This window comes from Mustela nigripes, chromosome 3 (genome assembly GCF_022355385.1).
Source record: "Mustela nigripes isolate SB6536 chromosome 3, MUSNIG.SB6536, whole genome shotgun sequence".
Lineage (NCBI taxonomy): Eukaryota > Metazoa > Chordata > Mammalia > Carnivora > Mustelidae > Mustela > Mustela nigripes.
In genome coordinates, this window is record NC_081559.1 from 164,742,739 (window position 1) to 164,763,737 (window position 20,999).

General features: G+C 38.7%; 1 pseudogene; it reads left to right on the forward strand.

The window, feature by feature from the left end:
* The first annotated feature begins 5,848 nt into the window (after nucleotides 1-5,848).
* On the forward strand, nucleotides 5,849-5,979 carry LOC132014675 (U4 spliceosomal RNA; annotated as a pseudogene).
* The last annotated feature ends 15,020 nt before the right edge of the window (nucleotides 5,980-20,999 follow it).

Consider the following 20,999-nt stretch of genomic DNA (forward strand, 5'->3'; position numbering starts at 1 on the left):
ATGTAGCAGAAAGAAGATAGCAATCTCCAGTGTATTATTATTACCTTTGAGCATTGAAGATAAATGCCATAAATTCATCTGAGGTCAGATGGTTAACCAGATTATTTATAGAGTCCCTTCTAATTCTTTATTCTACAGAACAAACTAGGTAGACAATGGGGGTAGAAAATGGCGGACATAGTGCCATCACATGGGATTTGAAAAGAAGCCACAGGCTATATGAGTAGAGTGACATTGAACACTATACGTAGATATGAATTTGAATTTGAATTTGGATTTGAATTCTGGTTAGATGACCTAGAAAACTCCTCTTAACCACTCAACATTTTGGTTTTGTCATTTGTAAAATGGGGACAGCGATACTTCTTCCATCGTTAAAGACCAAGTGAAATACCATATACTAAATCAAATGTACTTGACGCATGGAATTCCAGTTTTTGTCTTAAAGTTCTATGAAATTGACTTAGTTAAAAATAAAGATTCGGAAATTACCTGTTATGTTTTTGTGAAAATGACTCCCTCCTTCAAACTTGGAATAAATCTTTTTGTTACATCTCTTGCCCATAAGACTCCATTTCTCCCCAAGAAGGTACATTTTTAGTAGAGACCAGAGTTTAGATTTATTTGAGCAAAATATGTGGTAACAATGGGAAATTGCTGTTTACCAAGGATTAATTGGGGAAAAAATGCATAACTCTGACTCAGGGTGAGAATACAACCATTGAAAATGCAGACACTAAGACAGTGCAAAGAAAGCTAAAGCATTTGTAATGCATAATGTTGAAACGGTATATGCTGTATCGATTTCACTATTGAGTGGGTGTTTTGCTTTTTGATATCCTCAATGTTTTTAAAGCTTATGTAATGTGAATTATAGATGATACCAAAATATTTGCTAGGCCCCAAATTGCATTTTTTCTTTTCATTTGATTTTTATTTTTGTTGTAAATGCATGCTTTGATGATGTTAAAACCATAACTCTTTGTCGGTAGTGCTCTGTTAGTTTTACTAAGTAGTAGTCTGGGCTGGCTCTCATTTACAGTCGTTGAATGTTAAACAGCATTGAAAAATGTTAAGTTGTTAGATAACTGACTAGTTTCCTCAAAGCTCCTCTGGGAGGCCAAGAATTAACCAGGCTTCTTATTCCCTTTTTCACACTCCAAAGGGAATATGCTAATTCACTCCTAACTTTCCAACAATGGTGTAACCTTCTGCTTCTCCTGATTTCGCAACTCACTCAGGAACTCATGCACAAGCACTGTGTAAGCTGATATCATTCCGTTGGGAGCTCACATCTTGAACATCCTGAAGCTGTGCCCTCCTGACCTCAGAGCCCTGAATACAACCTAACACAGAAGAGGGGCTCCATGGGTGGTTGTGGAATGAATGAAAAATAACCACCGCAATCCTCTGTCATAATGTTTCTGCTCACAAAACATCCAAATTGATGGAATCCGAAGGAGATGGAAAGTAATGCTGTATGTGGGAAAACATGAATCTAGGCCTGTTAGTTTTTCTAGTAAGGCCTGTTGATCCATCTTTCAGGAACAAGTCCTATGAGACTCTGTGATTGGGAACATGGTGCTTTTCTTGGATGCGAGACAGCATCATGATCCTTCTGTGATTGGGGCACCTGGGTGGCTCAGTCGATTAAGCATCTGACTTTTGCTTTCCACTCAGGTCATGATCACGGGGTCCTGAGATCAAGCCCTGCATCGGGCTCAGTGCTCAGCCTGAAGTCTGCTTGTCTCTCTCCCTCTGCTCCTCCTCCTGCTCTCTCTCTCTTTCCCTCTCTCTCTCTCTCTAATGAATAAATAAAATCTTAAAAAAATTCTTCTGGGATTTGCATTCTTTTTTCTGGAGGCATGATGTCACTGTTTTGTTTTGTTTTTAAATTTTCCCCATTCTTTGCTGACCCTCTGATGTTCATCTGATTTCTTTTTTTTTTTTTTTTAATTTGGTCCTATGGTTCTTATATTTTTGTTAATATAAAGATCTCAGATATTTAAGCTTTTAGGGAAAAAAATCCACATGGAAACATTAAAAAACCATTACTCTGAGTTTCTCCTATGTCTTTTCAAAGCCACACAAATTTGTCGTTTTTTCCAGGATTAGAAGCATAGGCTCTGAAGATGGCTACCGCTGTTGACTGACTTCCTGTGGGCTAGGTATTTTGCACACACTTTCTTTTTTAATCCTCACCACAAGCCCACGGGATACCTCGAGGCCTTGTTATTGCCATTCTACAGATAAGAATATAGAGGTTTATAGATGTCAAAGTCCTTTTCCCTCAAGGACAGTATTTTGGCCTTTAACAGAAATAGAAGGAAATACTAGACAGACAGGTGCTACGTCTAGACAAAATACTTCACAACTGGACACACCATTGTGGTCAACTTGCCATCTGTGATATGATTCATTACGAATATATTTAAATGCACTTATTTTATAATCCTATAACTATCTCTGAGTTACTCCGGGGTCTTGTATAGCTGTTTCTGTGTAATTTGAACTTGTTCATGCTTACCTTCCCTTTCTTCCTGTATTACTGTTCTCTTTCGAAAGCATTTGGGTCTCAGTTCAGTTGTTATCGCTCAGATCGGCCTTCTTAGATGACTCTAGATGATTCTAGATGACTCCCATCGCTCTATCCCAATGTCCTCTATCCCAATGTCCTCCTTCATTTCCTTCATAACTTTTACTGCTATTCAAAATCACATTTTGGGGGGGGGGGGCGCCTGGGTGGCTCAGTTGGTTAAGTGTCTGCCTTCAACTCAGGTCATGATCCAGGTCATGGGCTTGAGCCCCAAGTTAGAGTCCCTGCTCAGTGGGGAGTCTGCTTTTCCCTCTCCTTCTACCCCTCCCCCTGCTTGTGTTCTCTCTCTCTCAAATAAAACCTTTTAAAAAAAGGAAGCAAAATCTTATTTTTAAAAAATATTTAGAAATATAGTTGGCATACAATATTTTATTCAAGAGCATAACGCAGTGACTCGACATTTATATACGTTACAAAATGCTCACCATGATAAGGGTAGTTACCATCTGCCACCCGAGAAAGTTAATACAGTGTTATTGACGAGATTCCTGAATCACCTTTTTTTATTCCTTTGGACCCCTAACTGGAATGGGAGTTGCTTAGGACAACTGTCTTTTTGTCTTATTCACCACTGCATCCCCACTTCCTAGAACAGTGTCCAGATGAATTATTGCATATTCTTCAGGATGTAGATAGACTAAGGTAAAGGACACCTTACATGGTGGGATTGGCAAGGGCAAGATGCTGGCAGCTCCAGTAACAGACAAGATATTTGGCAGCCCCCTGTGTGCCAGCTGCTGTGTTGTCCTTCCAGCTCAGCCCACTCGGGGGGTATAATTAGCTTGTTCTCTCTAACCGAGTGCCCAAGTCCCAACATGAAGAGATGTTTATCTAGGTCCCCTACAGCAGCCTTTGCTGGTTTGTGTGAAGCCCAGCAACTTCAGTGGTTACTCATAACTCCTGTGATTAAATCGACCTGAGTTAATCCCGGGGATTTCTGTTTCAATGTAGTATATTTGCGGATTGCTTCGAAAATGACCTAACTTCCAGATCCCTGCAAATGAGCTCCATACCGATCCAGAAAGCAATCTACAATTCACCAGGCACCCTGCTAATTATTTTAATACCATTTAATTTCATCTTCAAACACAACTAGAAGTAGATGCTACTATTATCCTCGTTTTTCAGCTGAGGAAATTGACGCTTGGAGTATGGGACTTGGCTAGGTCCCACAGCTCGTGGGGAAGAGATGCAAATCAGGCTGACTCTTCCCAAAGTTGATACTCACTGTCTAATTGGTGAAGATTTGACACCTCATTCTGATGTGGCCTGTAACCTGTTGGGAAATCAGGTTTACCTGCTATGAATGACTCCTCACAGCCTGAGATGTGCCTGAGGGATGTTGCCGGAACTTGGTTTAGGAGCTCAGAAAAAAAATCAAATTTTGAATCATCATACTCAATTGCTGAAAATTACAAGTCTTACACAAATCAGTTTTTGAAAAGAGCTGATCTTAACGGATTGTAACTTTGAATTATATACATATTTTGGAGACAGACCAATTTGGGTTCAAAGCCCAACAGTTTTTAAAACCTGTGTAAACATCAGTCATTTTTTTTTTAATCCTCTGAAGATTTAATATGGGTTCTAATAACTATTTCTTCAAATTCCTGTAAGGAGAGTGGCTAATCCAGTGCCTGGCATGTAGAAGGAAGGGCAAAAGATGATTTCCTTTACTTGAAGTATTATGCTTGGGAATTTTTTAGTTGCGAAGTTTTATTTTTCCCTAAATTTGATGTTCTTCCAGGGTTCCTGTTAAAATGTTATTTCTATTCTTTTCATTTCTTGCCTCAGGTATAGTTTAATATCCTAATTCATTTCCTAGGAGTCGTGCACCATTGATCTGGAAAATCTCTTGGCCATAGAGTGGCTGATAGTTTCACTTTTTCTCTTCATTGAATCTTCTCAGCCTTCATCCCTGACCATAGTCTTTGTGTAATGGCTTACATTTCACCACTATTAACCCTTCATAAATTGATGCCATAGCTTCTTTTGACATCATCCTTAAAGAATCCTTCTCAAACCACACCTCTGAAAAGTTGGGGCATAAGACTTTGAGAGAATGTTCTAAATATCTTAGGAAGTTGGGACTGGTTTTAAATCATTTTTATAGTCACAGTATAGAAACATTTGTAGTAAGAGGTAGAAGTAGAGACATTCAGAGGCTTGGATATGGCCTATCTCAGTAATGAAAACAAGGGTCATTAATATGGTTGGAGCATATAAATCTGAGAGTGAAACTATTCGGATAAAAAATAGCTGGCTCTCTAAGTCTAAGCAAGGCAAGAAACTACCTCCACCATGAGAAAGACAAATGTGAATTGTCTATAATATCTCCCTTGGAATAAGATCACTTTCTTTGTACTTGACAGATGACATCTCATGAAATTATCCATAAATTTTGTTCTATTTTTAAGGCAAAACAAGTTGGATAGTTTGCTCATTTGTCACAGATTTTGGGCATGGGTTTAAAATTGTAATTAACTTACTCTTGAGGCTCCTGGGGGGCCTCTGTCCATTGAGCGTGCACCTCAGTTTCTGTTCAGGTCAAGATCTCCTGGGTCCTGTGATGGCGCCACGCCCCCTCATCAGGGAGTCTGCTTGAGATTAGCTCCCTTTGCCCCTCCCCTCACTCATGTGCACTCTCTCTCATAAATAAATAAATAAATAAATAAGTCTTTAAAAAAATACATTTATTCTTATTTTTACAAACTTTGGTCTTCCTATGTTTTTGGAAGTTGACTTGCTGGCCATTTTGTATTGCCCAACTCATTCTTAACTTATAAGGAGTGCAAGGGGCTGCTGTGGGTGCTAGAGCCTGAGTCCTCCCATACCTCTGCACCTCGTCCTCCCTAAAGATATCTCCCTCAGTCTGCTTTCTGTATTCTTTTCTTAGCTGTTGCTGTGATTAGGGCAGGCTCTGAGGCATCTGTGTGGGACAAGAACTACTAAAAAGTACTTATGACCGCCTTTGATTGGTGGTAGGTAAGCACTGTTACCTCCATTTTATAGATGAGGAAACAGAAGCACATAGATGCTGAGCAAATGACTCAGAGATGTTGAGTAAGTAGGTCACACGGTTAGTAAGCTGCAAACTAACTGGAGTCAAACTCAGGGTGACCAGTTGTCCTAGTTTTTCAAGGCTGAGGGGTTTCCCGGGCTGTAGGATTTCAGTGTTAAAAGGAAGGCAGGCCCAGGCAAAACAGGACAGTTGGTCACTCTAGGTGTCTGACTTTAGAAACTCTATACTCAAGCTTTGCGCAGTGGCAGTATCGTAGCCAATGAGGTTTATCCGAGGAGCGATTATCGCTAATAGAAACTCTATACTCTTCATCCTTTTGTTTCAGACCCTAAAATATTTAGCTCTCCCTGAAATATTGAGCCCACCATCCCCTCCGATAGTCCTTACTCACCCACTGCCCCTCCTTCTTCTGCTAGTTAAAGCAGCCAACTGCTCACCATTGTATTCACTGTGAGACTCTCACTACACATTGCAGCCCCTTTACCCCCTTTGTGGGCACAGGAAATCAAAAGGATGACAGCTCAGTGTCTCTATGGTTTCCTGGGCCTCTAACCCTATTGGATCTCCAGACAGAGAATTGTTATTCTTCCTCCTGGTGACAACTGTGTTGAGAAACTCAAAATTGTCCTCATTTCAAAGATGACGAGGTCTGTATAGAGAAAGAAAGCTAACGGTTTCTAGGCATTTAAATCCCTCCATCTTGTTAACCTCAGATGGTGTCAGGGATGCCTCAGCTACTCTAGGCAATGTCTCTCAGCAGAGAAGGACCTGATGCTGAAGGCTCCCGGCCATATTCTTCTTGGCAAGGACTCCTCCCTTTGGGCTCCTCCCTTCAGTTGATCCTATTATCTGTGACAGCTTCAAGAGATAGCAGCCACTGCTTCTAGTGGCTTCTTCGGCGGATGGTAACAACTTTAACAGCAGCTTTTAAAAAATTTTGCTGAAGTTCCCCCCCCCCCCCAGAAAGCCCCAGGCTCCTCCATAGCTAATAATAGAGTTCTATGCTTTGTAGGTGCTGGAGTCCTTATCAGGTCCTCTAGTGAAACTATGGTGCTTCACCATGCTTTAAGACAGTGGTTTTCACTGCAGACCCTTACTCATTAGTGGACTAAATCAGTGTCATAGGTCAAGACCAGTCATTTTGAAAAAGAAATTTTAAAAGACCAGACTATTATAGGATAGAAAAATAAGAATATATTTTATGTAGAAATAGCTGATATTATTTCATAGAGGTAATGCCATTTTAAAATTCATATATATATACATATATATATTTATATGCTTACACATTTAACATACACAAACCAACATACATATGTAGGAAACTATGTACTTGTGATGAAAAATGTATGCCTTATTGACTTAGATTACAATTATTAAAAATCTTTCAGAAAGATTTTTAAGAAAGACAGTCATCAGACTATTTCTTAAAGCAGTAAAACATCACAAACCACCAAAATGTTCAACAAGGGGGAACTATAATCTCTAAGCACATAATATCTTCAACATATCACTCCAGAGCTTAGCACTGGTGCCTTGTACATAGGTAGATTTTTCAATAAATGTTGATTGTTATTGTTGCTGAGAGATTAAATGTGTTTTGAGGCACTGCATGATAGAATTTAATGCAGTTACTAAAATTGTTTCCAATTATTTTGTGAACATATGAAAAATGCTCATAATATAACGTTAAGAGAAAATAATAAGTTTCAAAGGATAAATATATCATTGTATGTATGTGTATATAAAGAAGATTATAAGGAAAAACACTAAATGTTAACTATGCCTTTTTCTGGTTAGTAAGATTATGGGTGATTTAAAAATTCTTCATTTTTTAAATTTTTGTTTCCTACAGTGAACAGGTCTTATTTTCCTAATCTAAAAAAATTTGATTCATTTGGCATTGCAGAAGATAAGTAAACTTACTCAAAACCACATGGTATCATAGCTTTGACTGCCTGAGAGGTCTGTTCTTGGGGCCTCATGGTGAGGAAAATTTCCACTGACTCCCCCTTGTTTTAGGGGAATCAGCCACGCACACTGTACAGAGGGATCTCTTATGGGTATATACATTTAGTCAACAAAACTATATTAAATTCCTTTGTGTGGGCTCTTTAGCCAAGTTCAAAGGATTCTGAGATGAATAGAGTACAGGCTCTCTTGCAGTACTTCACATAGGGCAGAAAACTAGTGAATAACTCATTCTTGTATCATATAATATGTGCTCAAGTAAAGATGTGACACTGTACTCTATGGGATGCATTCTGAGCTCTTCACTCCCTTTTTGCAATGTCTTAAGCTCCAATAATTTAAGGGCTTGGAAAACCTTCTAAATATCTCTTCCCCTGTTTCCTGTTGTTTGCCTAGGGCCTGGGGAAAGCTTTGCAGATCAAGTCCGGGTAGCAAAAGTGGTCATCTCACAGTCCCTCAGGAAGACATGTTCACTAGAGGCAATATAACACAGTGGTTAAGAACATTGGTCTAGGATTTAGCATATGATGATATGACTAATATCATCATATTAGTCATAATATTATATTATATTAGATAGTAGGTATTATATAGATAATAGATAATTATATAGATAATAGATATTATATAGATAATAGATGTTATGATATCTAATATAATATATTAGATAATATAATATCACTGTTCTATGATCTAGGAAAATCACTCAATTTATCCGAGTCTCATTTTTCATACTTGTATAATGGGTTAAGGATAATGCATACATCCTTAGTGTTTGGGGATTAAACTTGGGACTTGGCATGGTGTCTGGCACACAGTAGGGCTCATTGTATAACAGCAATTGTTTTTCTGGGTTCTAATGGTTCTAAATTGTTGTCAGGGCCTGTGAAACCAAGTTGATGTTTCTCTTCTGAGCATTTACTACATATTATAACCACCAAAAAAGTTCAAATTTCTTATCTATTACTTTACTTTTCAAATAGTGTATGAATTTTGCCTGAGAGGTTATGTAGATTGATAGCTTGAGATGGAGAAATATGTTAACTGAGAATTTGACAATTGCAAAAAAAAAATTCCATATATATTTTAAGTAAGTCTTAAAGATTTGGGGAGAAGTTGACCAACCATGATTGTCTGCTTGCTGATGGCAGCCCTAAAAGGCAGTCATTTTTAGAAAGGTAGGGCCTTTACAGTAGATCACCAGTTCATTGTTTCCTTTGTTTCTCTTGGAAGATGCCATCTTCTGTCACTCCTCCACAATTCTGAACGTTTGTGTCTTTATCGTTCTGATCTGAGGAAGACTTGAGTAAGCAAACAAACAAAACCATACACTAATAATTTGTGGAAATCTTGCATTTTGTTTCATTCTTTAAACAGCTATGAATTTATGATAGAACATTCATTTTCCTCCTATTCTGATACTGACTCTTTCCACAAGTATGTACATTAATCAGAAAATTTTCAGTTATAAGTTAAAAGTCCAGAGGTAGTTCAACTTTGAGCACAACTTGATCTGATAGACCAAATGGAGGTCTCTCAGAGGAAGGCCTCTCTTCAGCTCTCTGAACTTCCTCCTTCTCTGTTAACATCATCCCTAGGCAAGGGGCAGAGAAGGTGAGATTGAGCAACAGCCCTCCAGCTTAGCAGCTACAGATAAAAGTGGGTTATCTTTCCTGATGGCAAATCTTTGGACTGACTTTTACGGCACAGGTTGGAGTCAGCAGGTGTGCTCACCAAGGGAAGGGAAAGTGTTATCCCACCTGATCCCCAAATGAGATTGGCTACTGGGCAGGCAAAAACAAAAACACATGAACCACCTCCCCTCCTCCCAAGAGAAAACAAAAAATGAATGCTCACTAGATCGTTAACTGAATTCATTTATTTAAAATAAGCACAAAATATAGAATAATGGCACTCACCAAGGTACTCTCTCTTCCATTTATGATTTAACTCACTGACATTGTTATGCCCCCCCCAAAAAATGGGTCCGTAATTAAAGGAGCTAGACTGATATAAAGCAAAGGTCAAGCAAAGCTTTATTTTGTACCAGGCATCAAGAATCAAACTGACAGGCCAGGGCTACACCTCTTACAGAGAGGGCAACCTTTCTCTATTTCACAGACTAGCTTTTAAGGGCAAAGGCCATGTGGTTGGGCCTGGCCACACACAGGTGGCCAATGAAACTGTAACACACAGAGAAAGCTGCACAGTCATGCTAGGTGACCAATCGAATTACAATTTACCCTAGTAGACATTTGAACCAGCCTATCACCTTTGTCAGAATTGGCTCCCAAAAGGTGCCCAAAGGGCGGGGCCCGTACTCCTTCGTAACTGGAGACAGTATGCATCCCCCCACTGATCGTACGTCTCCACCTGGTCTGACCCACCCTTGTATTTGAGCTTTGTTACCTGGGGCTGGTTTCCAGGACTTGTTTTTAAGTAAGTCCCCTGGGGAAGGGGAGCAGGGACAGTTTTTAAACAACAAGTTATTGTTTAACCTTAATGGAAGCCTCTTGTAAATAGGTCCTTACAGATACATCTTCAATTGTTTATATACAGATGACTTCCATACCTCTGTCTCTATACTGAACCTCTCACTTTGACTCCAGGGCCAAATATCCCACCACTTGTTTGACATCTCGAATTCATTGTCACACCCCCTTCTCATTCAGAAATAAATCTTTCTCACACATACATACACAGACACACAGAACATTTAAGTGTGTGTGTGTGTGCACGCATGTGTGAAAGGGGGAAAGAGAGAGATGATCTGTATGAATGGTTGGTATTTTTAAAAGGACACTGTTGACATCGAGCTACTTAAATGAAAGAACATTTCCATATTAACCGATTCACTGGCGAAACAAAAAATTCACGACCAATGTGTGGGCTGATCAATGTGATCCTTTCACCAAAACAATCATTAAAGGCATCATTATGGTTCGATGCTAATAAGCAATGAGAAACAATATGCTTTTCTGCTGGGTCTTCGTAAGAAAATCTGTTCATGTGTTTCTGGACTTTTGTTCAAACTGAATGTGCTGCCGATTCCTTCAAGGGAAGGTTATTCAGTGTCACCCTGGCCCAGTCTCTGGTATGTCAATCTGCTGGCAAACCACAGATCATCAGGTCCCACAAATGAGTTGGGTGAAATAGAAATGCCAATTAGAACAGATGTATACTCCTGTTTTTATTCATCAACTTAAGGAACTGTCATGATTGTCACAGTGTACATATTTAGGTTGGTGAGTTTTAAGTTTTAAATATGAAGATGTCTTGTTTCCTGTGAATCGTTATGAGTGTGGTTCCAGCAAGGGCAATGCCAGGCTGTAGACCCCAGGAACAAGGGATGAATGGGAACTTCTGTTAGGACAGGCCTCCATAGAAGTTGCAGATCTGAATGGAACTGTTTTGCAGTGCTCTGGCTTATTTAATTTCTCAAAATGCAAACTAAAAACACATTTTTGTAGGTGTTAAGCATTTCAACTTTTATTCTGTATTTTGTTGTACTCTTGCCTAAAACCGAATAGTGAAGGAGGAAAGTCAATTTACCCGGATACGAGGGCTTTCCTTCCTTCAAAAGGAAACATTGTCCAAGGTCAAACTCATCTCCCGCCAAGACCAGCTATTTTCTCTCAGTTTCTTCTTTCTGCTCATAGCTTGATGATTTTTCAAATGTTTGCCTCTGTCTCAGCACAGTGGTCTAATATTGATTGTGCTTTTGTTTGTGAGGATGTGATGTGAGAATTAATCATGTTTGTGCTTAAAATGGAAAGACATTCACTTCTTAACGTTTGAGTATTTTCACACTTAGGAATATCCCGTCATCGGCAAGATATATGGTGTCGGTATAATTTTGAGACCCTTTGAGCTAAGGATGGTGAGGCAAAAATAGTTGCTTCTATGCCTGGTTTGAGTTTGGAGAGGAAACAAGTTTTAACCGAGAACAATTCAAGTCCACAGGAAGAACTCTAGAGGTGGAAAGTAGCATCATTTTTTTTTTTCTTTAAATGTTTCCACTGCTTTTGTTTTAAAAGCTGCTTCCAAGAATCAGGTAAAGAACAATTGTTGTTCATCTTTATAAATATATAGTACTAATAGTATGGTAGTAAGAGGGCAGTTTCCCCTTCGTAATGGTTTTTAATATTGGTCTATTATATTCTCTAAGCACTTTCCTTGCAATGGTTTCATTTATTCCTTAGTGCTTTGGGCCATCAGGGGTTCCTGCTCTGGCTATAAAGCATGGTACTTAAATGTGCCCAAGCCCTCTCCGTAGCTTCTCATCTACTTTCTCCACGTGTTGTCACAGCCTTTCTCTTATTTAGAAGCTTTTTTTTTTTTTTTTTGGCCTAATATTATCGCTGCTATTGCTACTATGGAATTTTGCTGATGTTGGAAGTCATCATTGTCAGACCAGGAAAAGACATTGTTTGAATTTCAACAGTTCAGATAGACTTCATATAGAAGCGATGTGATTATACAAAAGTGTTTGATGAAAAATGGGGTCATGGCAAGGGACACAGCTTCAAGTTCAAGGAAGACTTGTGTGTATCAATTAGTTTATGAGGAGTTTGGCAGCCTTGGCCCCAAACAAGATTATGGGGCATCCAAGGAGGTGGTGGTAGGACAGGTAAGTGCCCTCCCCTCCAGAAGCTGGGTAGCTGGCACTATATTATCCCACCCTGGAAGATTTTCTTCCCACCTATTCACAGGATTTTATAAGTTCAATCAGTGAAGTGATTGGTGGCCCATTTCACCACAGTGCTTAGGTGGCTTCCCATTTTGGTTCTTATTGATATGGTTTTGCTCAGTCTCTCATTATGCCATAACTGCACAAATAAAAGTTTTCCACATGGTCTCCTTGCCTTCCAACTGACCCCTAGTTAAATCCATGGTTTGTGTGGCTGACCAAGTTATCTTAAAAACCAACAATTTATTAACACAATGCAAGATTCACTTAACTTTATAAAGCCTCTATGACATGAAGGCCCTTATGACAAGTCTAGCGGGGACACAGACTCAAACACAGAAAATTACGAGACGATGTGATATGTGTTTTATCTGATTAAAACTTTTTCGTGCTTCTCTACTGTTCATAAGAATAAAAGTTCAAGTTTTCCTCTAAAATAAAATATCATTCACAATTTGAATCTATTCTAGTGACACAGCTTCATCTCTAGGCCCTTCCCCCATGTTCACCCTATGTGTCAACCACATAAAATATGCTGCTGTCCCAGGACCTTCACCATTCCCTACAACTGGCGAATTCCTACAAGTTCTTCTAGATTTAGCTCAAGTGTCATTATCTCCTTTTGGACTCTGACTTCATCCCTCCAAAGCAGTTAGTCATCCACTCCTTTGGGTTCTTGTGGAAAATTTTATATATCTCTTTTTTTTCTTATGGCTTATAAAATAGTTTGTTTCATTGTAATATTCACTGAATTGTGAGATTCTGGGAGGCAGGAAGTGTATTTTATACCTTTTATTTTCCCAGTGTTTAGTTCAATGACTGGCACAGACATGACGCACAATGTATTTCTTTGGAATGAGTAAATGAATGAATGAGTGAATGAGCTATGAAGCCAGCATTTGAAGTTACCATTGGGTGTGGTTTACAATCAACACTGTTGAAACACTCTGTATTGTAAGCAATTATCTTCTGGTAGAACACCTGGTAGAAATCTATAAATATGTTGGCCAACAAGTCAAAGTGATTAGTGCACCCAATTTACCGCAATTAGGAGGAGGACCACACTTCATAGAATTTAAAAGGTGCACCTGTACAACATAAAAGGGATTATGACTACTGCAGTAATCATGAAAACATATCACTCTTCCACTAATTAGTTAAATAGGCCACTAACATTGGTATTTTATGAAAATAAAGTCAGATAAAAGTAAAAGATGAAAATCAGCCTCCAGAAAGCAGATTGGAGGAGAATCACCAAGACAAAGACTTTTTTAATGTAGATATAATTTCACAAACATATCCACTCACACCAATGCAATCATGTTCATGTCCTGTAGGGCATTATTAGAGCTAACAGAGGAAGCTGGATTAGACCAGGTCAAATTCCATGGAAAGCAATGTGCATACAGCTTCATTTTGGAGTGAAATCTTCATCAATGTAATATAGTGCCTAAGAGCTTGAGTTCTGGAAGCAGTTTGCTTGGGTATGAGTCTCAGGTCTACCTCCTTTTGGCTATATAATATTGAGAAATTTATATAAACTCTTTGTTTCTTGGTTACCTTATCTACAAAATGAGTCTAATAATAACTATCTCACAGGATTATTGAGAAGATATAAGATGATAAGCACTCAAAAAATACTAGCTTTCATTACTATTCATCAATTTCTTCTTTGGGTCTTCTTTCTTCTTTTGGGTCTTATTATAACCTATCTTTACCACTTTTTAGCATGTATTCTCACTGGGACTTAGTTCTTCCTTGTTTTTCATATTGTATACCTTTCATATGTCCTGTAAAGTTGTTACATCCAAGATAATGGCATTTTGTTTTATCTAGGAAATGATAATAATAATTGGTGGGTGCAAGAGAAATGCCAACTCCATTAGTAACCAAAGTCATAAGATGATTGTATCCCTTTACTGTTATTGTTTGCTATGTATTTCTCAGAAATCCTTTATGTTGCTCACAAAGGCTGTGAATCAGCTATTATCACTGAATTTAGGGCTAAAATATGCACGTTTAATTATAACTGAGTTAACAAAAGCTAAGTGCTGAGAAAAATTATTGAAACTTTTTGTGTAATGGTGATTACATTCCCAACCTCATAATTAGGATGGGATATGATAATTATTGTATTGATTAGAGCTATATCCTGCTTTAGTTTGACAATCAGAGCCAAAGACATAGCAATCTTCCTTCAAATATATGAAAGGCCTGTTCTGTTGAATGACTCACTACAATATTTCAAGTAATTTCTTTTATGATCAAACTTGAAAAATAAATAACTGTGCAGAGAAAATAAATAACTATGCAGATGATAGAGTTGATAAAAATAAATTCAATTAATGAATGCCAGCAAAACAAGGCATTGTACATATTAGGAAATATAAATTAAGATATTTAGGTCTTAATACTTACTATTTTAATTTGAAGCATTGAACTGTTGACTACGTACTGCTAGTTTAGAAGGCTTTACTCCATTTTAGATGGGCTATTTATACCCAACTTTAAGTGGGCCATTTATGTAAAATTAGCAAAGAAAATATGTCAGTAGAACTGATTTTAATGTGTTGCTAACTAGTCGCATTTCAAAATTATTTTCTATACTAATCTATGAGTAAAGATCCTAAAGGACTTCCTTTTAAAGAATACCATGAAAAACTACAATTGGAATGTAATATAAGGAGAGCCATACAGCATTTTCTTCTTGTAAGAATCAAGAATAAAAATCTGCTTCACATGGAGTATTCATTATTATCGTGGTGACTGCTTCTTAGACCAACAGGAATCATCATAGACCAAAAGCTTTGTCAGCTGTGTCCTGAACAAAGTTATTGTTTTGTCAAAATCAAGTGAATGGATGACAAAATTAAGGGAGACATTTAAAAAACTAAGTTTATGATATCTGTGCATAACACTATGGTTCCCTATTGAACAGGTCTCATATTGAGAAAGCAATCAATTAAAAAGAGTTCCGGGTAAAGATGGAGCATTCAACATACACATGTAAGTTTCAGTTTCTAAATTCCCACTTAATGACAATAAATGGATTTTTTAAAGGGTATATGAGTTAGTTTTTGGAGCATAAGAAAATACTACAAAATGTGGTGGCTTCCAACAACAACCATTTATTTAGCTCATGATTTTGAGATCAGTACTGTGACCCGGACTCAAAAAACAGATTTATCTGTTCTCAACAGGGCTTCCTCAGTCAGCTGCAAGTCAAGTTCAGCTTTGCTTATCTTGACTGGGCTTTCCCATCTCTGGGGCCTCCAGGGACCACTGGGCTGACTCAGGCTACCATCCTCCATCAGGCCAGATTGGGTTGGTTCATGTGGAAAAGGAGGGGGGGCTCAAGAAACTGAGTAGAAATGTGTAAGATCTCCTGAGGTCTACCTTTAGAATGGACACGTTGTCACTTTTGCTTCATTCTATTGGCCAAAGCAAGTCACAAGTCTTGTCTAAATTAAAGGGGTGAGAAAATTGGCTCCATTTCTTAACTGGAGGAGTTTCAAATTTACATTACAAGGAGCTTGAGAATGAGAAGGAAAAAAATTAGAGGTATTTATGAAAACAATCTGCTACAAAATTAAACCCACAAGGACAACGAGAACAGAAGAGAACCATTATGACATTTTGGAAAACGGAAAGAAAACACATGAGTCACAATTGACTTAAAGACACCTAGAAAGCTGAATCGTAACCTGGCAGAAAGCCAAGAAGCAACCCAAGGTCCTGGTATAACTCACACATCTTCTAAAGTCTCAGGAATTGGTAAGTCTGGTATATACACTAAACATTTAGGGAAGCGAAGGGTGAACAGTAAAGGTAGAGATAAAAACAGGAGGAGTCCTAGAAATTCTCTTTAAAAAGTCCTGTAGTTAGACCCTCAAAATGGATTCCCTAGTCTTCCTAGTCATTAATTGTTCCCCTTCTATAACCTATCACAGAGAGAACAGGAGATTTAGTTTTTGAAGAAGGTGAAACCAAGGATCCCTGGACTTGTTGACACCCTAGGCACAACTGAGCCCTGAGACGACATGGTAGGCAAAATAATGGCCACCCAAGGTGACAGAACCCCAGAACCCATGAATATATTGGGTTATATGGCAAAAGGGAAGTAAGGCTACTGATCAATAGACTGAGATGGCAGGTTATCCTGGATGAGCTGGGCAGACCCAATACAATCACAGTATCCTTGTAAGGAGAAGAGGGAGGCAGAATAGGAAGGATCAGAAATGGGCAGCATGAGAAGGACTTGACTGCTGTTGTTGCCTTTGAATATGGAGGAAGAGTGCACGAGCCAAGGAGTTTGGGTAGTCTCTAGAAGCCGGAAAGGACAGATTTGGAAATGGATTCTCCCTGGAGGGTCCAAAAAGAAACCCAGCCCTGTTGACACTTTGACTTTGACTTTATTCCAGTGGAACCCTTTAAGATTCTAAACTCTAGAAATGTAAGGTAATCAGTTCACATTCTGTTAAGCCACTAAATATGTGGACATTTGTTAGATCACCAATAGGAAACAAATACAGGTGTTTACTGACAATGGAAGGACGGAGTAAGTATTTATGTATTAAATGCTGAGAGTGCTACTGGTCTTGGTCTGTACAGTTTCCAGAATGCGGGAAGCCAGGCCTTTACCCTTTAGGCAGGAGCCTGGAAGGATCTTCTCTGGGGGACCTGATCAATCCAGACAGATTACTTAAGGGTGCTGACATCTGGGATTGGCCATAATAGGGTTCAGGCAGATCACTCTACATTAAAGCCTACAGTTGAAAAGCACCACCAGGTACTCGAGCTTACTAAAGTTTTGAGTGTCTGAGGAAAGCATGTAAAAAGAAATTCACAGACCAAAACAGAGTCTGAGGGTTACAGAGGAAGCTTCTTGAGGAAATAGTATGAAGCAGTGATGAAGGGAACAGTAAATAATTAAGCATAGGTTGGTGGCAGAGGGTGGAAAGGAGGTCATTCCCGTTAGAAAGAAGCACACGTTTAAATCCCTGAAGAGAACCACATCTTGGCGTGGCTTTGGTTAAGTCAGTCTGAATGACTAGAGCTTAGAAAGTGAAAGAATAAGGGGGAAAGCAAAGCCAAAAAAGCAAAGGAATAGTCTGAAGGAATAAAGTATCAGAGTGGTTGAGGGCCAATTCGGGGGCTCCTCTCTGTCCACAATCTAATCACAAAGAAAACATTAATAGACCTACAAATACACACATGCATGTGTATATAAACTCATCATACATATACACAATGCATACATATATACATAGGTACATAATATGTATTTATACACATATAATACATACATATATATTTATGTAAATGTCAACTTCGAACTAGTATTTAACATTCTTTATGTTTTCTGATGGTTGGGTAGGAGATGATGATCAACTTTTTGCACATTGAACATGGGTGGGGAGGAAAGGTTGTAAGAATTATTGGTTCCTTTCTTTGGAATCCAGGCAAAGAAGGGCCAGGCCTTTACAGGAGGCAGTGGAAGAATTTAGAAATGAGATGTAGTTCAATTGGCAGTTCTGTTTACTATTCCCCAGGTCCCATGACTGTCATGGCTGATGAAAGACATGTGACAGGTCCATTGGCTATTGTATCTTCTCTCTTAATGTCATAGCTCGTGTCATATCCATCTATTCCCAGGATGACTAAAAAGCAAAAATTCAATCCCATGGCATTTCTGGAGCTGGATGACATGGGCTTTTTATTTGGACTGGTTTTGCTAGTTTTTCCCTGAAAGTTTTAGACCTTGGGAGCATCATATCTGCAGAGAAGGGAAAGGACCCCCTCTTTGGCAACACATATGATAGTGAGCTGAAAAAGTAAAACAGAACTCGCTTTCGCAAAATTATTGAATAAAGAACTTTAAACTCACAAAAAAGGATTAAGCACGTTGGAGTTTTAAGTGGTCTACAAAAGGGTTCCTAAATAGTCTAGTTAACATTTGACAATGGCTCCACATTAATTGTGGCTCTCCAAATGGAGTAACTCTTCATGCCCGCTGGAGAACACACTGGAGAAAAAAAAAAAAAAAATTGGCCCTTCTGACTCACTCTGCTTGTTCTTAAAACAGCAACAGCAGCAGCAAAATGCTGGGTTTAGCCTGTTGTGTTTCTTGATGCTGCAGGAGTTGCTAAAAGGGGCTGGGATCTGTAGCTAGCCTGAAGCTGTCAGTTTCATCCCCCACAGCTTGACAGCAAATAGTGGTTAAGGTTTAGCTTGCCTACTCTTTTTTTCGAGAGCAGTTTAACTTTTCCTTATGAGCATCCGTCTTTTCAGAGCTGTAGTGAGAATTCTACTGAAATTGTGCTGTGGGTACCTAGTATAATGAGGCGTACAGAGTAGACCCTTTAATAAATGTAGGTTAAAGGGGACTGAGTAAGATTTGAAAGGTAACTGAAAGGAGGAATTGGCAAAAATCTTATTTTTAGAATGTGTTGTAAACCTTCTTTAATCCTAGGCATCGTTTTTAGATCCAAGTATTTCATGATTAGGTATTGATTCAATTTAATAAATATTTACTGAGCCCTGCTAGCCATACTTCACCAAGAGTCTGGAAAAGGAGGGTGTATGTATAAAACTATAACAGATATGTTGCTGTCATGAAGCTTTTAATCCAGCAGGACAGATGGACTAGAATGGTAATTTGTCTTTTAAAAGTTGGGTGACACAGTTGGAATGTCCTTGTAACAAAATCTCTCTTCATTTACTCTTTTCCTTACTCATTTAAATGAAGAGAAAACTAAGGTGATTCGTCTGAGACTGGGAAAAAGAAAAAAAAGGTTTGGGTGCATGGTATTTCCTGAGAATAAATGAAACTCTTCTGGAGCCATTCCACTAAAAGCCAGGGCTTTTTGTTCCAGAGTTAAGATGAGCTCATAGGCTGGTTCCCTTCCTCTCCAATGTCCTCCTGACTCCCTACTGAGTCTTTAATCTCTCCTTGAGTAACTCTGTTGGGCTTCAGTATTAACTGTTCAAGAGAAGGGAGCTTCCGTTCCATAATGGTGCCACCCTCTCCCTATGCCTCACAGATGGCCTTTCTTATTCTGGTTTGCTCATGAACCATAATACGAGGAACTCAGTTTCTGAAGTCTGAGATTTGTAAGACCTCTGAATAAGAAAATGCTTAAATTGGCCTTGGAGCAATCGATCTTTCTGGGTGCTCCATATCTCCTGGGACTGTGCCATCACTGTGGGGGACACTCCAGGAGTTGAATGGAACCCCCAAACCAAATGGGTGCTGCTGGAGAGAGTGACCCATGGAGGAGCCTGCTTGCTTTATACTTCCTAGGGATAGAGGAAGCTATAACGATCTGTTGTTATCTCTCAGACTTCTTGCCAATGGTCTGCATTCATGCTGCTTTGAGAATGGTACTACATACACATGGATAGTTTGTCTGTCTGCGCCTTCTGGAAACAGTCTCACTCTCTTGGGAACTACTTTTTCTTTCATTCTGAACATGCACTTCTTTTTTTTTTTTTTTTTTTAAAGATTTTATTTATTTATTTGACAGAGAGAAATCACAAGTAGATGGAGAGGCAGGCAGAGAGAGAGAGAGAGAGGGAAGCAGGCTCCCTGCCGAGCAGAGAGCCCGATGCGGGACTCGATCCCAGGACCCTGAGATCATGACCTGAGCCGAAGGCAGCGGCTTAACCCACTGAGCCACCCAGGCGCCCCCTGAACATGCACTTCTAGGGGGAGTCACCATGTACTTACTTGACTTGGGTCCCTGTTTCCTATTGTTCTGGAGGTAAAGCTTAACTTTGCATGGATTTTGTTGCTTAATCTTTCCTTTAGTTAGTAGAAATACACCAGTACATGATCAAATAACCCCTACCTCCTTTTGTGTATTCTGCTTCACACTGAGTTTTTATCAATTACAACCTTTAAGAGAGTCCTGCTTAGTAAGTGGATCTGCTCTGACACTGGTCCCATGTCTCCCCTTCATTCTCATATACATATATATATATATATATATATATATTTTTTTTTTTTTTTACTTATATAAATCACCAGTGATTTCCATTCTTTTGTATGTAATTATTCCAGTCTATTTCCTCTCCAGTTCTCCTTTCTTTCTTTTTCACTTTTCTCTCTGACTCTTTTTAAACACTTCTCAGATGTCCACTGTTTTTCCTTCCTAGTGATTAATTAACATTCATTTTATGTAAATGACCTGTTTAAAGAAGTTTCCAATTACATCCTGGAGCCCCTTTTGGAAATGGTTCTTTCAAGGTTATTATTTGGGATTATGCTGAAGGTGAAGATTCAGAAAATAGAAATAAATGTGTTACTGTTGATTACCTGTGGGTTATTTATATTACAGATGATTTTTTTGTTCTTTGCTTTTGTATATTTGAGGAAATTCCTATAATATACATATTTCGCTTTTATTAAAAATCTTTAAAATATTTTATCATGGATCACCTAAACTTGTCATGTGAATACCTACCCATTCCTCATTTGTCCTTGTTGGTAAACTACTTAATATTAAAAGATCTCTCTAAGGATGACTCTATCAAAATATCCCACCTAGGGGAGTCAAGGGACTTAATAGCTTGATTCTCCTTGCTCTGTGGTTGGGCAAATGAATAAGTAAATGGCTAGGTGAATGAATAATGTGTCCCCTGAACGAAAAGCAAATGCCATATGGCAAAGCCTGATTCAGTATAAGGCCCGCAGATAATTTGCTAAACTGTCAATTTCT